At 50.4% G+C, this 24,297-nt stretch overlaps 1 protein-coding gene across 1 annotated transcript in view; it reads right to left on the bottom strand.

The window, feature by feature from the left end:
* The window catches only part of XPO1 (exportin 1), a 908,600-nt gene that overhangs the window by 22,897 nt on the left and 861,406 nt on the right, over window positions 1-24,297 (bottom strand). The gene's annotated exons all lie outside the window — the stretch shown is intronic.

Genomic DNA, 24,297 nt, shown 5'->3' with positions numbered 1-24,297 from the left:
TCCTCACCTTCGAGGGCTACTTCTACTCTAACCTACTTCCCCATTTGCCCTGAGCAATTGACCAGGAGCCCAGCTCCCACAGCCGTGTGGCCTACTAGCCACCAACCACGGGCCCCCTGCCTCCAATAGGATAACATTGGGCCTACCTCACTCTGCACCCGGCTGGCCCTGTGCTGCCGACGGTGTAACAACTGTACTTACCTGACCCTGGTTCCACCACTGCAGATCTTTTGCAGTGCGCTCCGAGATGTGGCCCATGTCGGAGAAATTTCCGTTATGTTGTGCTCACTGGTACAAGGTCCCACTGCACAGCATATTCCAGGGGGGCATGTATCACAAGCAGGAGGCAATGAGGCACAGCAGCCTCTGAGTTAGTCTCACCAAAACCCAGGATAGAGGCTGAAACATCGGTACCATAGCCTGATTGTCCTGGACTCGCTGGTGAGTAGGGTAAGCCCAAACCTGCAGTGTCCAGAACAGCTCCAATAAAAGGGAACATCTGAGAAGGGGTCAGGTGTGACCCTAGGGAGTGCAGGTGGTCTGCCATAGTCGGGAGGTAGGATACTACTGCCTGGAACAAGCCCGCCTTCAACAGCCAGCCGTCGAGCTAGGGAAAAACTGGCACCCCTGAGCTCCGCAGATGAGCTGCAACCATTGCCATCACATTGGTGTACACCTGAGGGGGGCTGGTGAGGCCAAACAGTAGCACTAAAAACGCTCGACTTCCAGTGTACCACAGGTAATGACTGTCGGCAGGCAGGACGGTGATGTGGAAATAAACGTCCTGACCCGGGTCCAGGGCAGACAAGACTTGTGCGAGAGTGAGCATTTTGAATTTCCCCTTTTTCAGGAAGAAATTGACAAGGCACAGGTCTACGATAGAACGAAGGCTTCATTCTTTCTTGGTCCCCAGAAAGTAGCGGGAATATCAAACCCATTCTACTTCTGATGCTATCACTACTTCTATGGCTCCCTTGGTCCTCGTCAGCTGGTCCTATTTGGGAGGCAAGCATGGAGGGTAGTGACGAAGGAGAGGAAGCAGCCCCTACGAACAATCTGAAGAACTCAGCAGTCGGATGCTATTGAGTTCAAGTGGTGCAGTTGATAGCGTATATTGGCAACCACTGGTTGCCCATGATATTTGGAGGGTAAACTAGAGATAATCCTGCTTATCCAAGGAATAACAGGCCTTAATGCACAAAACGACCCACCGAGAGATGGTCCGCTTGTGCACTGCCCGCCCCTTCTTAGTACCCACGTAGCCAACGAAGAGTTGGTCGTCCACCCGGAACTGTTTTGTGCGGTCCAAGTAGGAGCGCACACGTTTTGGGTCCAGACGGTGGAGGGTCGAGGGAGGCGGAAAGAAGGTGGGCAATGTAACAGACTGGCCAATGTGAAAGGCAGTAACCACCTAAGGAAGAAAGGAAGGACAAGTCCTTAGAACAAACGTGTCCGGATGGACAGAGAGGAAAGGAGGTTTAGAAGAAAGAGCCTGGAGCTCACTCACTCTTCTGGCAGAGGTGATGGCAACCAGGAAAGCAGTCTTGAGAGTCAGGAGATGAAGAGGACAGTTATGGAGTGGCTCAAAAGGAGCGCACATCAGATAGGTTAACACCAGATTCAAGTCCCACTGAGGCATTACGAAAGGGACAGGAGGAAACATGTGAGTAATGCCTTTTAAGAATCTATTTACAACAGGGGACTTGAAAAGAGAAGGCTGATCAGGAAGCCGTAAGAAGGCAAAAACAGCTGAAAGATATCCCTTGATGGTGCCCAGAGCAGAGCCCTGCTGGGCCAGGGAAAGAAGAAAAAGGAGAACCTCAGAAAGAGGAGCGGAAAGTGGATCCACAGCCTTTGCTGTGCACCACGCCACAAATTTGTTCCACCGGCAGGCGTATACCGTTTTAGTGGAGGGACGCCTGGCTGCCAGAATGACATCACAGACTTCAGGAGGCAAGTCAAATGGCATCAACTGCCGCCGCTCAATCTCCACGCATGGAGGTGGAGGCTGGACAGGTTCGGGTGGAGGACAAACCCTTGCTGCTGCGACAGAAGGTCCTCCTGAAGAGGCAGTCGAATCGGGGGAATAGATTGACAGACTGAGTAGCTTGGGATTGAATATGCTACTTACCAGTATGCATCTGTTCTTGGCATGTAGGGCTGCTGACATTCATATCTGTGCATAGATCGCCGCCTAGTGTTGGGTCCGGATGTTTGCACGTTGTCCTGGAAGAGTCTTCGAAGTATCCTGGGATAGGTGACTCCTCCCCTGGACTACAGTGCGCATGGGCATCCTCTCCATCCTCAGATTGTTTTTCGCCATTGTGGCAGTGATGGAGTAGATGCAGAAAGTGATGACCATGCTTACAGTAATTCTGAGAGCTGCAGCTGCTACAGGCGCCAGGGAGGAGGGAGGGCGGTATGAATGTCAGCAGCCCTACATGCCAAGAACAGATGCATACTGGTAAGTAGCATATTCAGTTCGAGGCATGTGGGCTGCTGAATTCATATCTGTGCATAGAATACATAGCAGTACCTCCTATTAGCGGCGGCTACCAGTGCCAGCTGCAGCGGTCTGAAAAAGAGTTTTGAGAACAGCCTGTCCTACAGCTGCCTGCTGTTTTGATTGCACATCTACACAATAGTGTTTGGTAAATGTGTGTGTAGTGGACCAGGTGGCTGCTCTACATATATCATGCAAAGGAATGTTTCCCAGGAAAGCCATGGAGGCCCCTAACTTACGTGTTGAGTGGGCTCGTGGGGGAATCGTTAATGTGCGTTTAGCCTTTTGATAGCAAATTTTAATACATTTAACGATCCATCTGGCTATACCTGCTTTGGAGATAGCGTTACCTTTGTGGTGTGGGGCAAAGGTAACGAAAAGTTGTTTAGTCTTCCTAAAGACCTTAGTCCTGTCGATATAGTACATGAGGGCTCTCTTTACATCTAGTGTATGGAGTGCTCTTTCTGCGACAGTTTGTGGGTTTTGAAAGAAAACAGGCAGTTCAATAGTTTGATTCATGTGGAACTGCGATATTACCTTGGGCATGAATTTGGGGTTGGTACGTAGTACGACCCTGTTGGCGTGAATCTGTATAAATGGCTCTTGAACGGTTAGTCCCTGGAGTTCACTAACTCTCCTCAAAGAAGTGATTGCTACTAGGAAAGCTACTTTCCAGGTGAGGAATTGAATCTCGCATGAGTGTAGAGGTTCGAAGGGTGGACCCATCAGGCGTGTGAGGACCAAGTTGAGGTTCCACATTGGAGCTGGTGGGTGGCTTGGAGGAATTACTCGTTTGAGTCCTTCCAAGAATGCTTTGATGGCCGGCACTCTGAATAAAGAGAGGTGCTGCCTGTTCTGGAGATAGGCTGATATTGCGGTCAAATGGACACGTATTGAGGTGTATGCCAGATTGCATCGGTATAGGTGTAAGAGGTAACAAATTATGTTTTGGATGGATGCGTCTAGCGGGTTAATGTCATTAATATTGCAATAAATAACGAATCTTTTCCATTTGGCTGCATAGCAAGCTCTGGTAGTGGGTCTCCTGGCCTCCTTAATGATGTCCATACAGTCAGGTGGCAGGTTTAGGTAGCCAAACTCTAGGACTTCAGGAGCCAGATTGCCAGGTTCAGCTGTTGCGGATCTGGGTGCTGAATCTCTCCATGGTTCTGCGTCAAATGCGCGGGTTTGATCCGCAGCCTTTGATGCGGCACCACGGAAAGTTCGAGAAAGGTGGTGTACCATGGCTGGCGTGCCCACGTTGGAGTAACCAGGACGAGTGTCAGTGAGTGTTGTCTGAGTTTGCGTGCCACCAGCGGTATCAGTGGTGCTGGGGGAAAAGCGTACGCAAATCTGCCGGACCAGTTCATCCATATCGCATTGCACTGCGGATGTGGGAACCTGGCGGCAAAGCTTTGGCATTTTGCGGTTTCGCTTGTGGCGAATAGGTCTATTTCTGGATGACCCCACTGCTGGAAGTACGGTTGGAGAACTGACGGGTGTAGCTCCCACTCGTGCATTTGGTGGCTGTGTCTGCTGAGCAGATCCGCCATCTGGTTGTCCTTGCCGGGGAGGTGTTCCGCCATGAGGAACATGTTCCTCTGAATGGCCCACTTCCACATGCTCTAAGCCAGATGAGACAACTGTGGAGAGTGTGTTCCTCCCTGCTTCTGTATGTAGTACATGGCGGTTATGTTGTCCGTCCGGATCAACACGACTTTGTTGCACAAGTGTACTTTGAATGCTTTCATAGCCAGGAAGATTGCCGTCAGTTCTAGAAGGTTGATGTGCATCGTCTTTTGTTGTGTTGTCCATAGTCCCTGCACTGTGTAATTGAGTACATGAGCTCCCCATCCCTGGAGAGACGCGTCCGCTGTCAGTATTATTTGTGGAACAGGCTCTTGGAACGGTCGGCCCTTGCAAAGGTTTTGTGGATTCCACCAATGCAGAGAGTTGTATGCCCGACCGCTCACCAACACTAGGTCTTTTAATTGCCCATGAGCCTGATTCCATTGACGTGCTAAGCACTCCTGAAGCGGGCGCATATGTAGTCTCGCGTGTGGGACTATGAAAATGCAGGAGGCCATCATGCCCATCAACTGCATGAACACTCGCGCGGTAAGGGAGTGTTGGGGTTTGAACTTGGAAATCAGCATTTGCATGCTGTTGATTCTCACTAAATTCGGCTGAGCTGTGGCCGCCAGAGTGTCTATGGTTGCACCTAGGTACTGTTGTACGTGTGCGGGTTGGAGATGGGATTTTGGGTAATTTAGTGAGAACCCCAGACTGTGAAGAAGGTGAATGGTGCGGGACATGTGGCTGGCACATTGCTGGGCTGACTTTGCCTGAACAAGCCAGTCGTCCAGGTAGGGGTAGACATGAATGTGTTGCCTCCGTAAATGTGCGGCCACAGTAGCCAGGCACTTTGTGAAAACTCTGGGCGCTGTTGTCACGCCGAAGGGAAGAACCTTGAATTGGTAGTGCTGCCCTTGAATAGTGAACCTGAGATATTTCCTGTGTGATGGGTGAATGGGTATGTGGAAATACGCATCTTTGAGGTCTAGCGTGGCTAGGAAGTCTCCCTGTTTGAGCAGTGGTAGGACTTGTTGCAGGGTGAGCATGTGGAAATGCTCCGAGAGAATGTAGCGGTTGAGGGGTCTCAGGTCTAGTATAGGTCTGAGTGACCCGTCCTTTTTCGGTATTAAAAAGTACAGGGAGTACACCCCCGTACCTTGCTCGTGGACGGGTACGACCTCTATTGTGCCTTTTTGTAGCATACTTAGCACTTCCTGCTGTAATAGCGTTAAGTGCTCTGAGGACATAGGACGGTGTTTTGGCGGTATTGTGGGTGGAGTTGAGGTTAATTCTAGGCAGTAACCGTGTTTGATAATATCTTTGACCCGCCTGTCCGTGGTGATGGAGTCCCACGTGGACAGGAACCTTTGTAGCCTTCCCCCGACAGGTGTTATGTGGTCGGGAGGAAGGGAGAGGGCGTCACTGTTTGTTCTTGGGGGAGGACCTGGTGTTGGCGTATCCGCGTCCTCTGCCCTTTGTGCTTGAGCCACGATATCCACCCCGGGTGTTTTTATCGCAGGAACTTTGTGTGTTTCCCTTGTAGGTTTGCTGTGACCCCTGTCCTCTACCTGCTCCTCTATTTCCGGGGCGACGAAAGGAGCCGCTCCGAAAGGTCTGTGTTTGGAGAGCCCCCATGGACTTTGCAGTGTCTGTGTCCTTTTTTATTTTTTCTAGGGTGGTGTCAACCTCTGGCCCGAATAAGTAGTCGGGGTTGACCGGCTGGTTGAGGATGTTATTTTGTACCTCAGGTTTGAATCCGGAGATTCGTAACCATGCGTATCGTCGTAACATGACGCTAGTGTTTATGGCTCTGGCAGCTGTATCTGCGGCATCCAGTGCACACTTAATGGATGCGTTTGTGAGGAGTTGTCCCTCCCTGATGAGGATCTCTGCTCCCTCTTTGTATTGGTCAGGGAGATGTTGGAGTAATGTTTCTAATGTGTCATAATGGGCGCGATCGTAGCGAGCTAGGAGCGCCTGAGTATTGGCAATACGCCATATGTTAGCTGCTTGGGCTGCAACCCGTTTGCCGGAGGTCTCTAGCACCTTGGACTGTTTGTCCGGGGGAGGAGCATCCCCTGTCGTCTGCGAGTGCGCCCGTTTGCGAGCATTCGCGACTACTATGGAATCCAGAGGCAACTGGCCTCTAATGTAGGTAGGGTCCCCAGGCGCCGACCTATATTTCTTGTCGATCCTGGGGTTTATTACTCGTGCCCTGGTGGGTTCTTTGAAAATGTCCTTTGCTGGTTTGAGGACACCTTTCAACATGGGTAGAGTTTTGATATTCCTTTCTGAGGATGCGGAAGTATCCATGAGAAAATCGTCCTCGATAGTGTCAGAGTGGAGTTGCACACCATGATTGGCCGCAGCACGTTCAAAGAGGGCGTTGAATGCGGCAGTGTCCTCTGTGGGAGACGTTTTTGCGCCATATAGCTGCGTGTCCTGTGTATCCATAGGTGCACCCGGGTCTACAGGGTCATCCCAAGCCTGGTCAGGGTCCTGTTGGCCTTCAGGGTCCATCTCTCTGGGGTAGGGGACGTGGTCACCCATGTAGTCCCCCAAAACGTCGGTTTCGGAGTGTGTCGGAGAGAAGGACTGTGGATCTTGGTAAGAGGTATGGAGAGGTTCGTAAAGAACTGGTTCCGTATCCACTGGCAGCTTTTTCTTTAGCGGGATCCGGTAGGAGTCCAAAGCTGGCTCGGAAGTTATTCTCCTCTTGTGGAGCATCATTCTGCCGGTGTCGGCATCGATGATGTGTGATGGTGACGTCTCCGCAGGAGAGCGGTCGGCAGGTGTGATCCTGGTGTGGGTGACACGTGTTCTGATTTCGAACAGTTTTGGGGCCGTGGATGGTGGCAGGCCAAAAGTGATGTTGGCCGGTGCCGGAGAAGCTTTTTGAGCTTTTTTCTGCTCGGAGCCAGACGTGTCCTGGAGGGCAGCCTGGTCTTTGATGCGTTGCAAGGACGCTGCAACTTGCCGCACCTGGAGCGCCGACGGTTCTTTGGCGCCGACCGGTTCTGTAGAGGCGGGCGTGGACTTCTTCGGCACCACTGGGTCATCGAGTCGAGGAGAGGTAGTAGCTGTCGACGGCGTCGATGATTGTGCCTTTGGTGCTGCTTTCGAAGCGGTGTGAGACGCAGCAGCCATTTTGACCTTTGTGGCCAGAGCCGATTGTTTCGGTGCCGGGAGCAGAGGCGGTTTGGCGGTACCGATGGTCTTTTTCCGTGTGTCGGCGCCGACGTCGGCTGCTGCAAGCTCGGCACCGAAGTCCCGTTTGGTGCGGTCGGTGCCGACGGGTTTGGCTGGCATCGAAGGTGTGGAGGGCTTCGATCCGACCAGTGTCACTTTCAGTTTTGGTTTCTGATGAACCGATACGGCTTTCGGTTTCAATGAAGGGAAACCAGTCGTTTTGGGTAGTAATGGCTGCCGCTGAATGTCCGAGGCCGGGCCAGAGGGCGGGGCCGAAGAACTGCGGGATAGGTCTTGGGTAAGGCCCGAAGGCGATCCCTCGACCGGAGCCATAGACTGACGCACTGGGATATCCTCAGTCTGTACGGGTAGGCCTTGCTCGTCACCGGAGCTACTCTCTTCGGCCCCTAAGGCCTCATCGAAGTATTCTACCTCGGTGTCGGCTTCATCTCCGTGAAAGAGTCGTTCTTCGATGTCTTCCGATCCGGAGTCGTGGTCGGAAGTGGGGCTGGAGGGTAGGTTCTCCACGTCTTCGACATCTTCGTCCTCGGCGCTGAAGATGTTGGTCGGGGCCGGTGCCGCTTGCTGCGCTTCAAGTCTCGCTGCTCGTCGATTCCGGAGTCTTCTTGGATCGGAATCGGGCACAGGCCATACATGTGGACTCGTCGTGATCCGGTGAAAGGCATTTGTTGCACACCGGGTGGACGTCAACATGGGGATATTTCGCATTGCATACAGGACACCGCTTGAATGGTGTCCTCGATTCCATCGTCGATGTCGGGTCGATGGTCGGGTATGATGCTTAAGAGTTGTTTTTGGAGTTAGTAAACTAACAAATAACTATCGATACCGATCGGGGACAGTACCGACGCGAAACTAAAGGCCTTTTGGCCTGTAAAAAGTTTTTCCTAACTTGAGTCAAGATAAGCACATCCGAACCCAATGGCGTAAAAAAACAATCTGAGGATGGAGAGGATGCCCATGCGCACTGTAGTCCAGGGGAGGAGTCACCTATCCCAGGATACTTCTAAGACTCTTCCAGGACAACAACGTGCAAACATCCGGACCCAACACTAGGCGGCGATCTATGCACAGATATGAATTCAGCAGCCCACATGCCTCGAACACCAATATCTTCGTGCCCAATCTGGAGCCACAAGGATGACTTGGGCCTGGTCGCGCCTGATCTTCAGCACTCTGGGCAGAACTGGTATAGGCAGAAAGGCGTATAACAGACCGCAACTCCACTCTCGACGAAAAGCGTCTCCGAGCGAGTGCGCCTTGGAAACTCCAACACGCGGAACTGATGACATTGCGCATTCTCTTTGGTGGCGAATCGATCTAACCAAGGCTCTCTCCATTGCCGAAAGAAGCCTTGCGCCACGTCCGCGTGCAGACACCATTCGTGATCCATCATGCACCGGCAGCTGACTTCATCCGCCCTGGTGTTCAGAGAGCCCGCCAGGTGTTGAACCACCAGGGTGATGCCCTGATGTTCCAGCCATGTCCAGAGACGCAGAGCCTCCTGACAAAGGGTCCACGACCCCACCCCGCCCTGTTTGTTGCAATACCACATGGCGGTGGTGTTGTCGTGAACACCTGCATTACACTTCCCCGGACAGAGGGAAGGAATGCCTTCGGTGTAAGCCGGATCGCCCTCCGCTCCAACAGGTTGATATGGAGCCGGGACTCCACCGGAGACCAGAGGCCTCTGATCTCCGCCTCTCCCATGTGGCCCCCCCCATCTCAGGAGGGACGCAGTCACCACTACGTGCTCCGGTTGGGGTAGGGAGAGTGATCTGCCACTGACCCAATCGCGGTCCGTGAGCCACCACTGCCCTCCGAGATCAGGACGTGGTCGGACAGGTTGCCCTGATGTTGAGCCCACTGGAACTTCAGGTCCCACTGCAGAGCCCGCATCCGCCACCTGGCCTGATGCACCAACAGGATGCAGGAGGCCATCTGACCCAGCAGCCGTAGGACCATCATGACTGAAACCCGGGATAAAGGCTGAAAGATCGGAACCAGAGCCTGAATATCCCGAACCCGCTGTTCGGGAGGATAGACCCGAAACTGTGCCGAGTCCAGAACCGCTCCGATGAAAAGGAGCTTCTGGGAGGGACTCAGATGCGACTTCGGCACGTTGATGGAGAACCCCAGCAAATGCAGGAGGTCGGCCGTAGTCTGGAGGTGGGAGACGACCGCATGGGGCGAGCCCGCCTTCAACAACCAGTCGAGATAGGGGAAGACCGGAACCCCTAATCTGCGCAGATTAGCTTCGATCACCGCCACTTTCGTGAACACCCGAGGGGCACTGGTGAGGCCGAAGGGGAGCACAGTAAACTGAAAGTGCTCGTGGCCTACCTTGAACCACAGGTAACGCCGGTGGGCCGGCAGGATGGGGATGTGAAAATAAGCATCCTGAAAGTCCAATGCTACCATCCAGTCTCCAGGGCAGCCAGAACCTGAGCTAAGATGAGCATCTTGAACTTCTCCTTCCGGAGGAATGCGTTGACGCTCCTGAGGTCCCCTTTGCCTTTCTTGGGAACCAGAAAGTAGAGGGAGTAACAACCCCATCCTACTACTGGGCCAGGAACGCGCTCGATGGCCCCCTTGGCCAAGAGGGCCGTAACTTCCTCCTGCAGAAGTTGCAAGCGATCCCCGACATGCGGTGGTACTGCGGTGGCATGGCTGGAGGGGTCACCTCGAAGGGGAGGGAGTAGCCCATTCGGACAATTTGCAGCACCCACCTGTCCGACGTGATGGTACACCAGTGGAGCAGGTGATGGCGAACTCTGCCTCCCACTGGCGTGGAATGGGCCTGAAAGGTCGGACTAGGAAGGCTTTGAGGCAGATGCTACGGGAGCAGATGTGAACTGACTGGCTCTCTGTCCCCCTGCTCCGCTGCAGCAGAATCCGCAACTGCGTTGAGGCTGGATCTGCGGCCTGTGGCTAGACGGACGTGCGGGGGCGCCCCTTCCTTGGCCACGAAAGGGGCGAAAAGCAGAAGTTTGCGGGCGTGGGGCCGAGAGGCCCAATGACTTGGCCGTAGCCCTGGAGTCCTTAAAGTGCTCCAGCGCACTATCCGCTATGTCGCCAAAAAGGCGACGGCCATCGAAGGGCATGTCCACGAGTGTGCTCTGGACATCCCCGGAAAAATGTGTGGATCTCAGCCAGGCGTCGCAATCGCTCTACCTAGCGAGTCCATGGTGTCAAGCCCATATCGAATGGAGTACCGTGCTGCATCTCGCCCCTCAGCAAGAGCTTTAATGAAAAATTCACTTAGAGGGCATCTTGGAGATGCCCCCTGAAAAATGACCTAACACTAGTGTCCAGGCTGAGTGGCTGCTGGAAGGGTTTACGAAGGGGAAGCTTCCAAGGCTTGCCGCAGTTCTGAGCTTCCTCAGGTCTTTTGCTGCTTCCAGCAACTGGTCCCCACAGATTCTGACCCCCACTTTGGGCGGCAGAACCGGCGGGAACAAAGTGAGGAAGGGCTGTGTTCCCACCCCACCCCACAGGTGGGAAGGCGAGGAGAAGCACAACTCAGTCCCTGCCATCTTGCATATGGGAGGACTCCGCTTAGAGTGAGGCATATGCACCCCTCCCACTGGAAGGTGGCATAACAGGGCGTGTACCCACCCCAAGGAAGGGACCCATTGGTTCCAACCTCTTACTTCCCTCCAACGTCCCTAAATTTAGTATTTAGGGGCACCCCTGAACCTTGCCACCTCAGACAAGCAACGACCAAGAAGAAAAGAACGGTCGAACAGCCGTGCCGAAGCTAAGAAGAGGACGTCCACCGACTTGGCCTCAGCCCTACTAGCCGGTCCCCACCTTGAACTTGCAGAAGCAAAAGCCTGGTGTGTCCTGTAGCCAGCAACCTCAAGAACTCCGAGGACCTGCCCTGCATTCCAAAGAAAAGACTGTCTACCGTAAACACCGGATTTGTTTACCAACAGACTCCAGCTCGGGAAAAATCTGCTAGTCTGCACCCATGGCCCAAGTTAGAGTGGCCAAACACCACGAGGAGGTCTTCCCGGCGATTCGGACCAGAGATCTGGTGATCGCTGACCTGCCTCAAATCTTCCAGCAAAGCCTGCAGCCTCTTTCTGGAGGATCCTTCTAGACAGACTGCAACAGGAGCTGGTAAGAGAAAACTGATGCTTAAAGACACCCTGCAGCCTAAGCTCCACGGTCTTGGGTGGCCCAACCGACGATGTCCCAACATTCCCAGGTATTCGGACTTACCACTCCAACCGGTGGTCACCTACCGAAGATCTTCGTCCCCGAGCCTGCGGTCTCTGTTCAAACCAGAGAATCCCCATTGCAAACAACAGGGCACCCGATGCCAAAACATCCCCTTGCACTCAGCCGCCGCTGCAGGTGTACTTTTTGTGCTACACAGGAGCCCCCTTTGCCCTGAGCAAAGTATTAGGAGCTTTGCTCCCACAACCCAGTGGCTTGCTGAGAGAAAGTGGCTCTGTATATACTGTTCCTTAATAGGTACAGGGTGTACAGAGTCCACAGACCCCAAGGGTTTAACAGAGGTTAAAGTTAGATATAACCTTACTCTCCAAAGCGGTAGCCTGGTCGAGCAGTAAGGCAGTATCAGAGGACGTGTAAAGCATTTGTTGTACACACTCAGTCAGCAAATGGTTCCACACACTCAATAACCGAACTCTAGGCCAATGGTTTGTATATAAAAAATATATGCTTGTTTTATTTTAGAACCAACACTTGGAATTAAAATATACTTTCTCGACAGGAGATGTTTGATAAAAATACTTTTGTATATGCAATAGACTTTTTAGTAAACGGTTACAGATAGTTGCAGTAGGCTCAATGATAAATTCAAATTATATGCAACAGATTACTTTTTAGATTACTTTTGTAATTCCAGGCTTGGATCCTAGATCCAGTCCTGGGTCAGTTCTCAGAATCAGCTGTTGAGTCGACTTTGGTACTGTAATGATTTTTAACTAATATTTAGCTATTTCAAAGTGAGCACTTAGAAAATATTTCAGAGCAAACAATCAATGATTCCCTATGGAAGGAAATGTAGGTTACAGGTACAGTAGGTTATCGTTACTTTTGTAATCCAGTACTGGGTGTCTAGACTCAGTACTGGGACAGTTATCCAAAACAGGTAAGTAATTACGTTTTCAGATGTTATACGATTTTTGAGGAATATTTAGAAATTGCAGAAATCAACACTTAAAAGAAATTTCACAGAAAAGCAGTCAATGGTTTCCTATGGAAGAAAAATGAGTTAAAGGTAAGTATAGTTGTGGGTACTTTTCAGAGTCAGTGCTGGGCACCAAGATCCAGCACTGGGAGCTCACCTAAGAGCAGGTGAGTAAATTCGTTTTTGGTACTCGGCTGATTTTTGGTGAATATTTTGAGTTTTGAAAAGTTCACACTTAGAAGAATTTCCAAGAAAAAGCCAGTCAATGTCACCCTATGAGGAAAATGAAGTTAGCGGTTTAAGGGTAAGTACTCGACTGGCAGAGTTGAAGTTCTGGGCATAGACTCGGGGGTCCCCCAGTGTCAGGTAGGTACAGTCAGTTCACCCTCAGCGGTTTCAGGACGGCCGGGTGCAGAGAGAGAGTTAGGCCCAATGTTATCCTATGAGGGATAGGGGGGCCTGGGTTGGTGGCTGCTGTAGGGCAAGCCACCCGGCTGTGGGAGCTGGGCTCCTGGTCACTTACTCAGGGCAAGTGGGGAAGTAGGTTAGAGTAGAGTTTTCACTGCCAGGGCCACTCGGGCGGCTGGGTGCAGGGTGCTTTTGAGCCGTCGGGCGCTCAATTGATTTCTATGGGAAATCTCCGGTTTGGAAAAAGACTGCAGGCTCGGGGACGAGGACTCTTCAGGTGCCACCACCACTTCGAGGGGTAAGTTGGGTAGTTGGAGGATAGGTAGGTACCCCGGGATTGGGCACAGAGGGCCGTGGGGCACCGGGGTGCCTTTTGATGTCGGAAATCTTACCCTCTTTTTGATTGCGGTTGGGGTGGCACTCTGTTCTGAGGCTGCAAGCTTCTTCAGGATAGTCGAGGGGGGTCCTTGGGTGCCGGACTCGGGGTCACAGTCGCCGTGGGGTCGTCCTCGTGGGTTTAATTCACTCCGGCACCGGCCAGGCTTGGCGGGTGCAGAGTGGGCTGGGATCGCGGTTCCGGGCTGCTGCCAGGGGTGAAAGGTAGGTTCTGAGTAGAGCCTCTACTCATGGGAGTCCCAGGGGATCAGAGTTCAAAGGTAGCCAGGTCCTCCGGGGTTTCTGAGGTTGCTGGCCACAAGAGATGCCGGGTTTGGAGCAGGAGCAAGTCCGAGGTCGACAGGCCGGTAGGGCTGGGGCCAAAGCAGTTGGTGTCTCCCTCTCCTTTGCAGCTGCAGGGCAGGTCTTCTTTTCTTCTCGCTCTTCTTGTAGTTTCGGAATCTGGGGAAGGAAGGTTCAGGGTGCCCCTAAATACTAGATTTAGGGGCGTTAATGGTAGGTGAAGGCCAGGGACCAATGGGTCCTTGTCCTGGGGTGGGTACACCCCCTATCCTGCCCCTCTCCTGTGGGAGGGGGGCAGTAGCCTAATCCTGATAGGGTAGGGCCTCCCATCTTCAAGATGGCGAGAGCCCGGAGATGTGCTTCACCTCGCCTCCCCCACCTGAGGGGTGGGGTGGGCAGGCTGGCACATCCCCTGTCCTTGTATGGGGTTTTCGGCCAAGCTTCCCGCCAGAGTGGGGGGGTTGCAGTGGCCTGGGGAAACTCCTAGAGGCGGCAGGCCTTTGAAGCTTCCCTTTGCTCATCCTGGGGGAGGAGATCTATCACCTCACCCAGGATGTGCATTGTTGCAGGCCCGGGAGAGCAGGGGCTCTCCCACCCAGGGGTCCAGCAACGTGTATGCTGTGTGGCAGCCTGGGCAGCCTCAGAGCAGACGTGGATTGTAGGTTAGTTGTAGGAGGGCAGCTCTAAGATGCCCTCTGGGGTGCTTGGTACATTAAATCTCACACTGGCATCAGTGTGGGTTTAATGTGTTGAGAAGTTTGATACCAAACTTCCCAGTCTTTAGTGTTGCCATTATGGTGCTGTGGAGCTCGTGTTTGACGAGCTCTCAGCACCATGTACTCTTAAATGGCAGCACTGCACTTACAGTGCCCGGGAATGGACCTGGGTACTGTAGGGGCACAGGGCTCCTGTGCCCACACCATGGGCATAAGGCACCCAGCCAGAGGGGTGACTGACATATGCCTTGGCAGTGTGGGTGTTGGGCATGGCACACAGAGATGTGTGCTATGTCGACTCTTCATTTTCTCCTGCACCCAGACACTCAGCCTGCAAAGGCAGTGTGTGTGTGTAAGGGTACAGGGCCCCTAAGGGTGGCACAATGAGTGCTGCAGCCCTTAGGGGTCTTCCCTGGTCACAAGGCCCTGGGTACCTAGGGTACCATTTACTAGGGGCTGACATGTGGCCAGGGTTTGCCAATTTGGAGTTTGTGCGTTTTAAGGAAGGAACATAGGCGCTGGGCACCTGATTGGCAGGAGTCCAGGGTACACTCAGTCAAAGTACATTCAGCACTTTAGCAAAAAGTGGGGGCATACCATGCAAGAAAGAGGGCACTTTCTCACACTTGCTCGTAAGCAGCCACTAAACGGAGGGCCCGTATCCCCTATTGGAAAACATTGGGCCTCAGCACTCTGCACCCGGCCGCCCTTGTGCGCTGAGGGTGTAACGAGACTGCATTCTTGAGCCTGGGGGAACCCTTGTTCTAAGCTACGAAACTCAACCAAGTACTTATCTGGTAACCGTTAACTTAATTTCTCTCCTTAGGAACCTAATGACTGTTTTTCTTTAAAAAATGTTTGAAGTGTGGAGTTAATTTGTATGGCAACCTGAAAACAAATTGTGCAAAACTGATATTACTTACCTTTTCTCTAGGAAATGTCCCAGTGTGACATCTAGTATAAATGCAACAATATCTCAGCCGGATTTATTGAAACTGTTTCAATTTGCATGTGCAAGACATTACGATAAACGGACACAAGAAAGGAGGCTTCAAATAATTCAATCAATGCGCCCGTAGGCGTCATATATTTTAAGAAGATCAGAAAATACACAAAACAGTTGTTACAGCACGGTTGGGTATAAATACCAAGGCAACCCAAAAGAAAAGTGTACAAAGTGCTTGTGACAGTGAAGTGACGGCGCAAGTGACAACGTGAGAAAGCACCACAGCATACGGCGCAAGAGAACATACAATATATATACACGATTAAAAAGGTTCACACAGATTAATTCAGATATACAATTGGTCATTATCGTTGTGTTAAAGAACCAAAAGTCAGGGTGCGCCTAAGGCGTTTGAGCTGGTGGGCAGGGGTCGATGGCGTTTCGATCCTATTTAATTAGGATCATCTTCAGGACCTGGGTCGCTTATTCGAGGAGTGCTGATGCGCGTTGAATAAATCTCTAGCGCAGAGGCGGGAGCAATGAAAACGTGAAGAGCGACCGCTGAGTGGTCGAGTTTCGATTTGGGCTGGGTGTCAGAGATAAACCTCGGCCGCCCTACACACCACCACTGCGTACGAGGCTCCCTCCTCCGTAGCCACAGTAGGGGGGAGAGCATGCCAAGGTCTGGGAGATATCCAGACCACTGGCATCACCCAGGGCCTTTTGCCAGTCCCACTCCAGAAGTTGGTCAGCCAAAGGGTCCAAAGACCCCTCCCAGTCCTCCTTGCCCTCCTCTGGTTGCCATTCAGGCCTAAAAGGAACACAAGGAATAAACAGAGGCACAAACGTACCTTCGGGCGCCGGTACAGACGTTGGTCCAGCGCCGAGTCCAAGTCGGGGTGACGCTGGGGTCAGCGGCACGTCCGGTGGCGTTGTGACCGGGATCAGTGCTGGAGAAGGTACTGGGAGGTCGACCGGCATCAATCCGTATCCAGGCCTGGATCCTTGGGGGCCCGTGTGAGCCATCGGCATCGAAGGCCCAGGGCCCCCAGCCGAATCCGCGGGGCCCGAAGGCACAACAACAGAGTCGGGCTGCCCAAAGATGCTGTGAAGTGCTTTGTATAAAGCTCGAAGCTGGGCAGGGGACGTTCTGGCACCGGCAAATGGAGGGTAGCTTGGAGTCGTCCCAGGAGCAGGCTATGAAAGCGGAGCTGGAGAGAGACCACTCTCCGGGTTCCGCTTTGCCTGACAAACTGGGAGAAGGTGAAGAGTGACGCTGCTCCTTGTGCTTAGACTTACCGGAAGACTTTGATGACGAATGGTGGTGGTGTCTTTGCGACCAGTCTCCGCGACCTGCCTCTCGACCGGGACCTCGAACAGCACAGAGCCGACTGCCAGGCCTCCAAGAGCTTTAGGGACCACTTCCGCAAAGACTTTGGATTCATGGCCCGACAGTTGGAGCACGACTTCGGGTCGTGGTCCCGCTCCAGGCACCAGAGGCACACAAGGTTGGGGTCCGTAACTGACATCAGGCTGTTACAGGCCTCACACTGCTTGAATCCGGTCCGGCGATGTGACTTCCCTTGTGCACGAGTCGAAGACTCAAAACTAGGTCGACAAAAGTCGATAAAAAGTTAGTCATAAAATGACTAAGGGGCAAGCTCTCTCTGGAAGTGCGCAGTGGCGCGGAAAAAATAAACTGACAGCGTGCATGGGTGGTGTCTAAGTAGAGACAACGTCATCCCAGCAACCAAGACGCAGACAACAGACGCGCAGGGGTACTGCCAAGACAAAAATTATACGGATCCAGTCTGATGCCTGGGGGTATTTCTAAGGTAAGGAATCTAAGTCTCTTCCGAAAAGGACACTGTGCAGAGTCCAGTGGGTCCCTAATTGGCTTACAGGGGCTAAATTAGATAATACTAACGCTCTTTTGCTGTGGTGCGGGCGAGCATTAGTCTCAGAGTAGTGCAAAGCATTTGTTGTACTGAGCGGCAATAAATAAGACGCACACAAAGAATAAATCTAAGTACACATTAGAAAAAACACATATAGATTTGTGAAACCAAGAACTTTGTTCAAAGATTAGTACTGTTTATGCTCTCAATTTTTACAGGAGGGGGCGGGTGCACCTGAAACCAGGCTGCACAGAGGGACTTATTGACAAATCAGAGATCTCCCTAAGGAAAGGGGGGGGGGGGGGGGGGGGGAGATTTGTTGAGTTGCAAGGGTGCAGAGTCTGTTCGTAGGAATCCCAGGCTGAGCGGCTCAGGTGTAGAGTGACTAGGTTTGTTGGGCTGGTGTACAAAGGTGCTCCTCGTGGTTAGGGACAAAAACTCACAAAGTGGGTATCAGTGATGCTGACATCCCTCGACAGCTGCTTGGTCGTGGTGCAGTGAGACTCCGGACTGCACTTCCCCTGTCTGTTGCTTGCAGTGTGTCTGGAAACCTGGGTATTGGCTCCGCACGGCTCTGGTTGGTCCTGGTGTCTTCACACTGTGGGGAGACAGATCTGACTTTCCAGAGCCCCAGTACATCTTCCTGGTTGTTTGCGGCATCGGTTGGGCCGGGGAGCTGCAAGGCGATGGACCAGACTCTGGTTGTCGCTACCTGTAGAGAGCATGGGAGTATCTCCTCTCCACCAAAGGAGACTGGAGACTATTTGCAAAGTGCTGGCAGGCTACCCAATACTTTGTTAGTCCTCCAGCTTGCAGGATAAGTCACACTGTTGCTCTTGTCGAGAGTTACAGCCTGGCAGTGTTTTGCACCCAAGAGTCCACAGCTCTTCTGCTGCACTTACCAGGCAGTGACTCTTCTTCATCCTTCTCTTGATCCGTTGAATCGGAATTCTTAGGTTCAGGAGTGCCACCTAAATATTCAATTTAGGGGCATTAAGGGGAGTGACCGATAATAGCCAATGGGCTGCCTCCCTTTAGGGGGTCCATGCCCTCTATATGACCACTTCCGGTTGGAAGTGGGCATAACCCTGACCCTAGAATGCTAATTGGTCCAAAACAAGATGGAGGAATCTGAAAAGTGAGACCACATAAGCTAATCCACGTTAGGGGTGGTGCTGGCTTGATGTGAGCACACCTCCTAATTAGACTAATTTTCCTGCCTGTCTTGCTGCCATAAAGTAGGTTTTGGACATGGGGGTGAGCATCTCCACCATCTGGAGAGGCCTGGGTCGAAAATCAAAGGTGGCAAGACCTTTGAAGCTTAACTCTCCTGAATGCAGTCAGTCCCTGTTTGGAGGAGGTGTAAACACCTTGCCCATAGCAGGCTTAGTTCCTGAGCTCAGAGTGAAAGTTCCCACCTCAGGGGGTCAGAAACCGGTCTAGGGTGGCTGGCTGGTCGAGACCAGTCAGTGAACATGCTAGGGATTGGTAGATTTTCAGGGGGCACCTCCAAGTGCCCTCTGGGTGCGTTTATTAATAAATCCAACACTGGCATCAGTGGGGATTTAGTAAGACGAGATGTTTGGTACCAAACATCGTGGGGGGGGGGGGGCTACAGTTAAGCCATCATGTAGTTTGGTAACTTGTGATGACAAATGTCCAGCCCATGTACTTGGTATAGCTTCCCTGTGCACTTGTGGTGTCTAAGGGTGGCTTCGATATCACTGGGGCACATCCACCCAACGCACATATGTCCACATGTGCATCCTGCCTTTCCTATACCAAATGTAGTGTTTTGCAGCTATGGCACACAGGGATGTGTGCCACGTAGACTCTCTGCAGCAAGAAACTCAGGTTGAAATGGCAGTGTGCCTCCTGCAGATTGGTGAGGGGTTCCTTAGAGTGGCAAAAGTCATGCTGTAGCCCTTAGGGACCCTCTTTAGTCCCAATGCCCTAGGTATCAGGGTACAGAAGGACTTACAACAATTGAATTTCAAAAGACACCATGAAAAAACTTATCGACACAAGATCTACAGGCGATAAGAAGCATAGCCAACAATCCTGAATTGACTCTACAACCGGCAGTTAAAGGAGGTGCCATAGTTATGGACACTTCATTTTACATCAGGAAGGTTAATGAACATGTCAACGATGACAACACATATCTTCGACTTTCGTGTGATCCTACCCTTCAGTTACAAAACATTTTAGGTCAGATTCTAACAGGCTGTTGACAATTGGATTAATGACCAGATTCAAAAGTTTCTCACGTCATCTTACCCTCGACGCCCTAAATTGTATATGATCCCGAAAGTCCATAAGAATATTATTGATCCTCCATTTCGTCCAATTGTTTCAGCACAAGGTTCCATCTTCGACCCCATAGGCAAGTTTTTGGATCATTATCTATAACAGTTTGTTCAAGGATGGAAGTCCTATATTAAAGACACCACCCTATTGGCGGTGATGACTTGTACTTTTATGGATATTTTTATCCGAATAAAGACCATTTGACTTGACTTGACTTGAAAGACACCACCCATATTTTAAGCTGATTAAATACCATCACTTTGGACGGCAACGAAGAACTCCTTTTCTGCACTATTGACGTAGCTGCACTTTACACATCCATACCGCATGCAGCCGGAATTGAAGCTGTTGAATGGGCCTGGTTACAAATGGATGCTATTCACATTGAAAAAATACTCATTCTACAATTACTCCGGTTTTGCTTACATCATAGCCACTTTGAGTGGCAAGATCAGTTTCTTGCCTAATTAACTGGTACTTCAATGGGTTTTTCTGGAGCCCCAGCATATGCAAATATATTCATGGCCCAATTTGAGCAGGATCACATCATGTCTAACCCACAGTGGTGGAGTAAGATTAAAATGTATTGCCGTTATACCGACATTTTCATTGTTTGGACAGCCACCAGAGCAGAACTCGAATCGATGAGCACCATTTTGAACACAATTACCACACATATTCAGTTTACATCTAGTATCGCCACTGATCAAATCCATTTTTTGGATGTACTAGTAAGTTACACCAGACCAAATACACATTTTGACACCCAAGTGTATAATAAACCCACACGAGTTTTCATCCTAAAACCCTCATTAGAAATTTGCCATACTCACAATTTATCAGGATCAGACACGTATGTTCAAATACTGACTTGAGCAATCAAAAATTGTTGGGAGTATAAGGAGAGATATGCCAACAGAGGGTATCCACAAGATGTTTTACAAAATTGTCTCAATCGAGCCCAAGCTCATAAACGTGAGGAGTTACTAATGACATCAGCCAAACCTCAGCAAAATAGAATAGCATTAATTTCGAAATATTCAACGATATCAACATCGGTCAAAAAGATCATTAATCAGCTATGGGAATTATTGGAACAGGAAAAAGACTTCAATGACACCTTCAAAAATAAACCCATGTTTGCTTACACCAGGGGTAAAAATTTAAGAACCATAATGGCATTCCCCAAATCTCAAACAAACCAGTCTACTTGTCGGGGCACTATCAGGTGTAACAACTGCATCCATTGTAGTAATGTAATTACTGGCAATAGAATAACCAATCCATTAACAGGCAAGAAAATACAGTTATATCATACCAGTGACTGCAATGTCAACAACGTGATCTACTGTATCAAATACACATGTGGCAAAGCTTACATTGGTAAGACTGAACGTAAACTAAAAGTTTGCATAACTGAACACAAGAGCAAAATACGAACAAAAAACACAACATCTAGTTTAGCTCTACATTGGGATGAGACCAAGCACAATATATCCCAGCTCAGATTCCAAATTGTTAAAAGGGTAATACCACGTCCAGGAATGGATATTACCAAAAAGTTACTTTGCAGAGAAGTATTCTGGATTAAGCGTCTAGGAACAATGATACCATCAGGTCTCAATGACTGTCTGGCTATGAATTGCTTCTTATAACTCATTAACTATCGACACACACCCATTTCGGTAGAACTTATAGGCCAGGCAAGCACTAATCAGTTTATTGACATGCACACAACACAAAGGGAAGGGGGATTAAGTTGTTTACAAATGGAGAAGGGCTTCACTCAATGCACATTCTTTTTCCTCACACGATTTCGTGGTCATTTAGCTTTTGTCCTATAGGGGTCGTTAACTAGCACGGTCCCATTTGCTAATGTTTCACCAGTTTCTTTTCTCTTATTTAAAAAACAGCAGATAATTATATCTGAGCTCTTTACATGTTTTCTCAACACGCCACAGGCCGTCGAATAGAAGGTTATTTTTTACTAGTTTCTTTGTATTCCTTTACTTATTTAGCAGCTCACACTTTGCAGTTGCTGCTTACATTAAACTACCCGCATTAAAGGATAGGTATTACGTTTGACATGAAAATGATTCAGTCACTATTGGTTCTTTACGGGGTTTGACCCTTGGGGTCTTCTAGCGCCACTTAGGTTTCGTTTATGAACTTTGTCACTCATAAGGGACATTTTCGCCTTTATATAACAGTTAACATAGCGTCAAGATGGCATCCATTCCGGCAGCACAACAGTCTTCTTTCTATGTTTCCCATCAAGACTTTTTTTTTTTAAATCCCCGCCGTCTCGGACATTACATACATCGTTACAGAACACACATCGAAAAGAACAGAAGTCTGGACGGTAAGCGAGCTCACTACCCTCATATGAGCATCAGACTGCGGACAGACAGACTAAAAGTGCAGTTTGAGGTGATGTCCTCGTGAAAATGGTTCGTTTCATGGCAATTCTTTCTTTTTAGATTGAACCACCTTATGAAGTTGACACGCGTTATCTGTTGAGCCTCTCAACAGCAAGTGAGTTGTTGCATATCACTATTAGTTTTTTAGCGGACACATAGCCGGGTTTCAGCATGGCACATCTTCATATAATCTTATTTTAACAGGACCGGCAACGTCCGGCTACGCATCATTATCAATCATCTCGTGTTAAGATCGTGGTAAGCCATTTAAATGTTTCGTAGTAACCACCACTTAGGGTCAGGGCATTCATGATATTTATCCTCTTGGTATTCTCTCATATTACAGCAGCGCTTACCGAGTTGGCTCACACGGACTCTTTTTAGGTTACTTACCTTCGGTAACGCTCTTTCTGGCAGATACAGTATCTGCCTGTGGATTCCTCACCTTGTGAATATCCCCTGCACCAGCATTCCACGGAATGTTTTCCCCAGCTCTCTACGCCGACGTGGACGTCATAATACCTAGGCTCCGCTCGCGACTCCGTATGACGTCACCGGAGCCATAAGAAAGCCATGTCGGCGTGGTGACGTCAGTTCCACCCATTTTTTCCGTGCCTCGGAGGCGAACAGGTGGACCAACGACAGATTCCAAGTATACACAGTATACAATATTTGAACAAATATACATAGTACATATACAAAAAGGAAAGCTAAGGAACAAAAGCATTTCCTATAAGTACCAGATAAAACTACATGTCAAGCAAGGCATCCTTTAAGGTATACAAAGGTGGACAACGGGGAGGCAGGTGGGCCAGTGAGGAATCCACAGGCAGATACTGTATCCACCAGAAAAAGCATTACCAAAGGTAAGTAACTTGTTCTTCTGATGGATACATCTCCCAGTGGATTCCTCACCTTGTGAATAGAATCCCACAGCAGTCCCACTCCTGGAGGAGGGTGTCCACCTACTTATACCAAAAAGTCCTGCAAGACAGAGCGCGCCAAGTGGCCCTCCCTCCTCATCTCAGAGTCTAAGCAATAATGCTTTGCGACAGTATGGAGGGAGGCCCAAGTCGCGGCTTTACAAATGTCTGCCACAGGAACACCCCTGGCCTAGGCAGAAGTAGACGATTTGGCCCTAGTTGAATGAGCCCTAATACCCTCCGGAGGAACCTTACCAGCAAGGGCGTAGCAGATCTTGATGGCCAGGATGATCCATCTGGACAGAGTGCTCTTGTGCACAGCTTTGCCTCTAGACTGTCCAACATAGCCCACCAAGAGCTGATCGTCCAAACGAAAGTCCTTCGTTCTGTCCAAATAAAAGCTCACAGCTCTTTTTGGGTCCAATCGGTGAAGTCTTTCCTCCTCTTAGGAAGGATGAGGAGGTGGATAAAACACAGGGAGAGTAATGGACTGCCCCAGATGAAAGGGATTAACTACCTTAGGTAGGAAAGCAGCCCTGGTCCTAAGAACCATCCTTTCAGCATGTAAGGATAAAAACGGGGGTTTTGAACTAAGAGTTTGAAGCTCACTCACCCTCCTTGCAGAGGTTATGGCTACAAGAAGACTGTTTAAACAGACAATAGCCTCAAAGGACAGCTATGAAGGGGCTCAAAAAGAGAGACCATCAAAAAAAGTCAGAACAAGATTAAGGTCCCACTGCGGCATTAGAAAAGGAGTAGGTGGAAACTTGTTAGTAAGGCCTTTGATAAATCTTAGAACAATAGGAGATTTAAATAAAGATGGCTGATCTGGTAGACACAGAAAAGCCGATAAGGCTGATAAATAGCCCTTAACCGTGGCCACAGCACAGCCCTGCTGAGCCATGGAAAGAGCAAACTGAAGCACATTAGAAAGATGGGCTTTTAAAGGGTCAATGGATCTCTCTCCACACCATTTAACAAACGTAGACCACCTATATGAGTAAATTGAGTTGGTGGAGTGTCGCCTGGCCGATAAAATAACATCCACCACATCAGGCGGGAGAGAGAAGGAACTCGGGTTGTCCCGTTCAATCTCCAGGCATGAAGGTGCAGGCTCTGGAGGTGGGGGTGAAGAACCTGCCCCTCCGATTGAGAGAGGAGGTCTGCCCTGAGGGGGGAGACGGAGCGGAGGGTGCGATGAAAGGTGAAGTAGATCTGTGTACCACACCCTTCTTGACCAATCCGGAGCGACCAAAATAACTTGGGCCCGGTCTTGGCGAATTTCTCAGAACCCGAAGAATCAAGGGTATGGGAGGAAACGCATAAAGGAGATGTGAGCTCCAACTCAACTGAAACGCGTCCCCCAACGTCCCCTGCAACGGAAACTGCAGAATGACTGGCAGTGCGCATTCTCGCGGGTGGTAAGTAGGTCTATCCGAGGAGTCCCCCACGTCCAAAAGACATGACGAACCACCTCCGGATGAAGCCTCCACTCATGGTCAGCGGAGAACTGCCGACAGACTGTCTGCACGTACGTTCAGCACCC

The sequence above is a fragment of the Triturus cristatus genome, chromosome 6 (assembly GCF_964204655.1).
Source record: "Triturus cristatus chromosome 6, aTriCri1.1, whole genome shotgun sequence".
NCBI classification, from domain to species: Eukaryota; Metazoa; Chordata; class Amphibia; order Caudata; family Salamandridae; genus Triturus; species Triturus cristatus.
The sequence above is the reverse complement of the archived record's forward strand: the minus strand, read 5'-3'. Positions and strand labels throughout refer to the sequence as shown.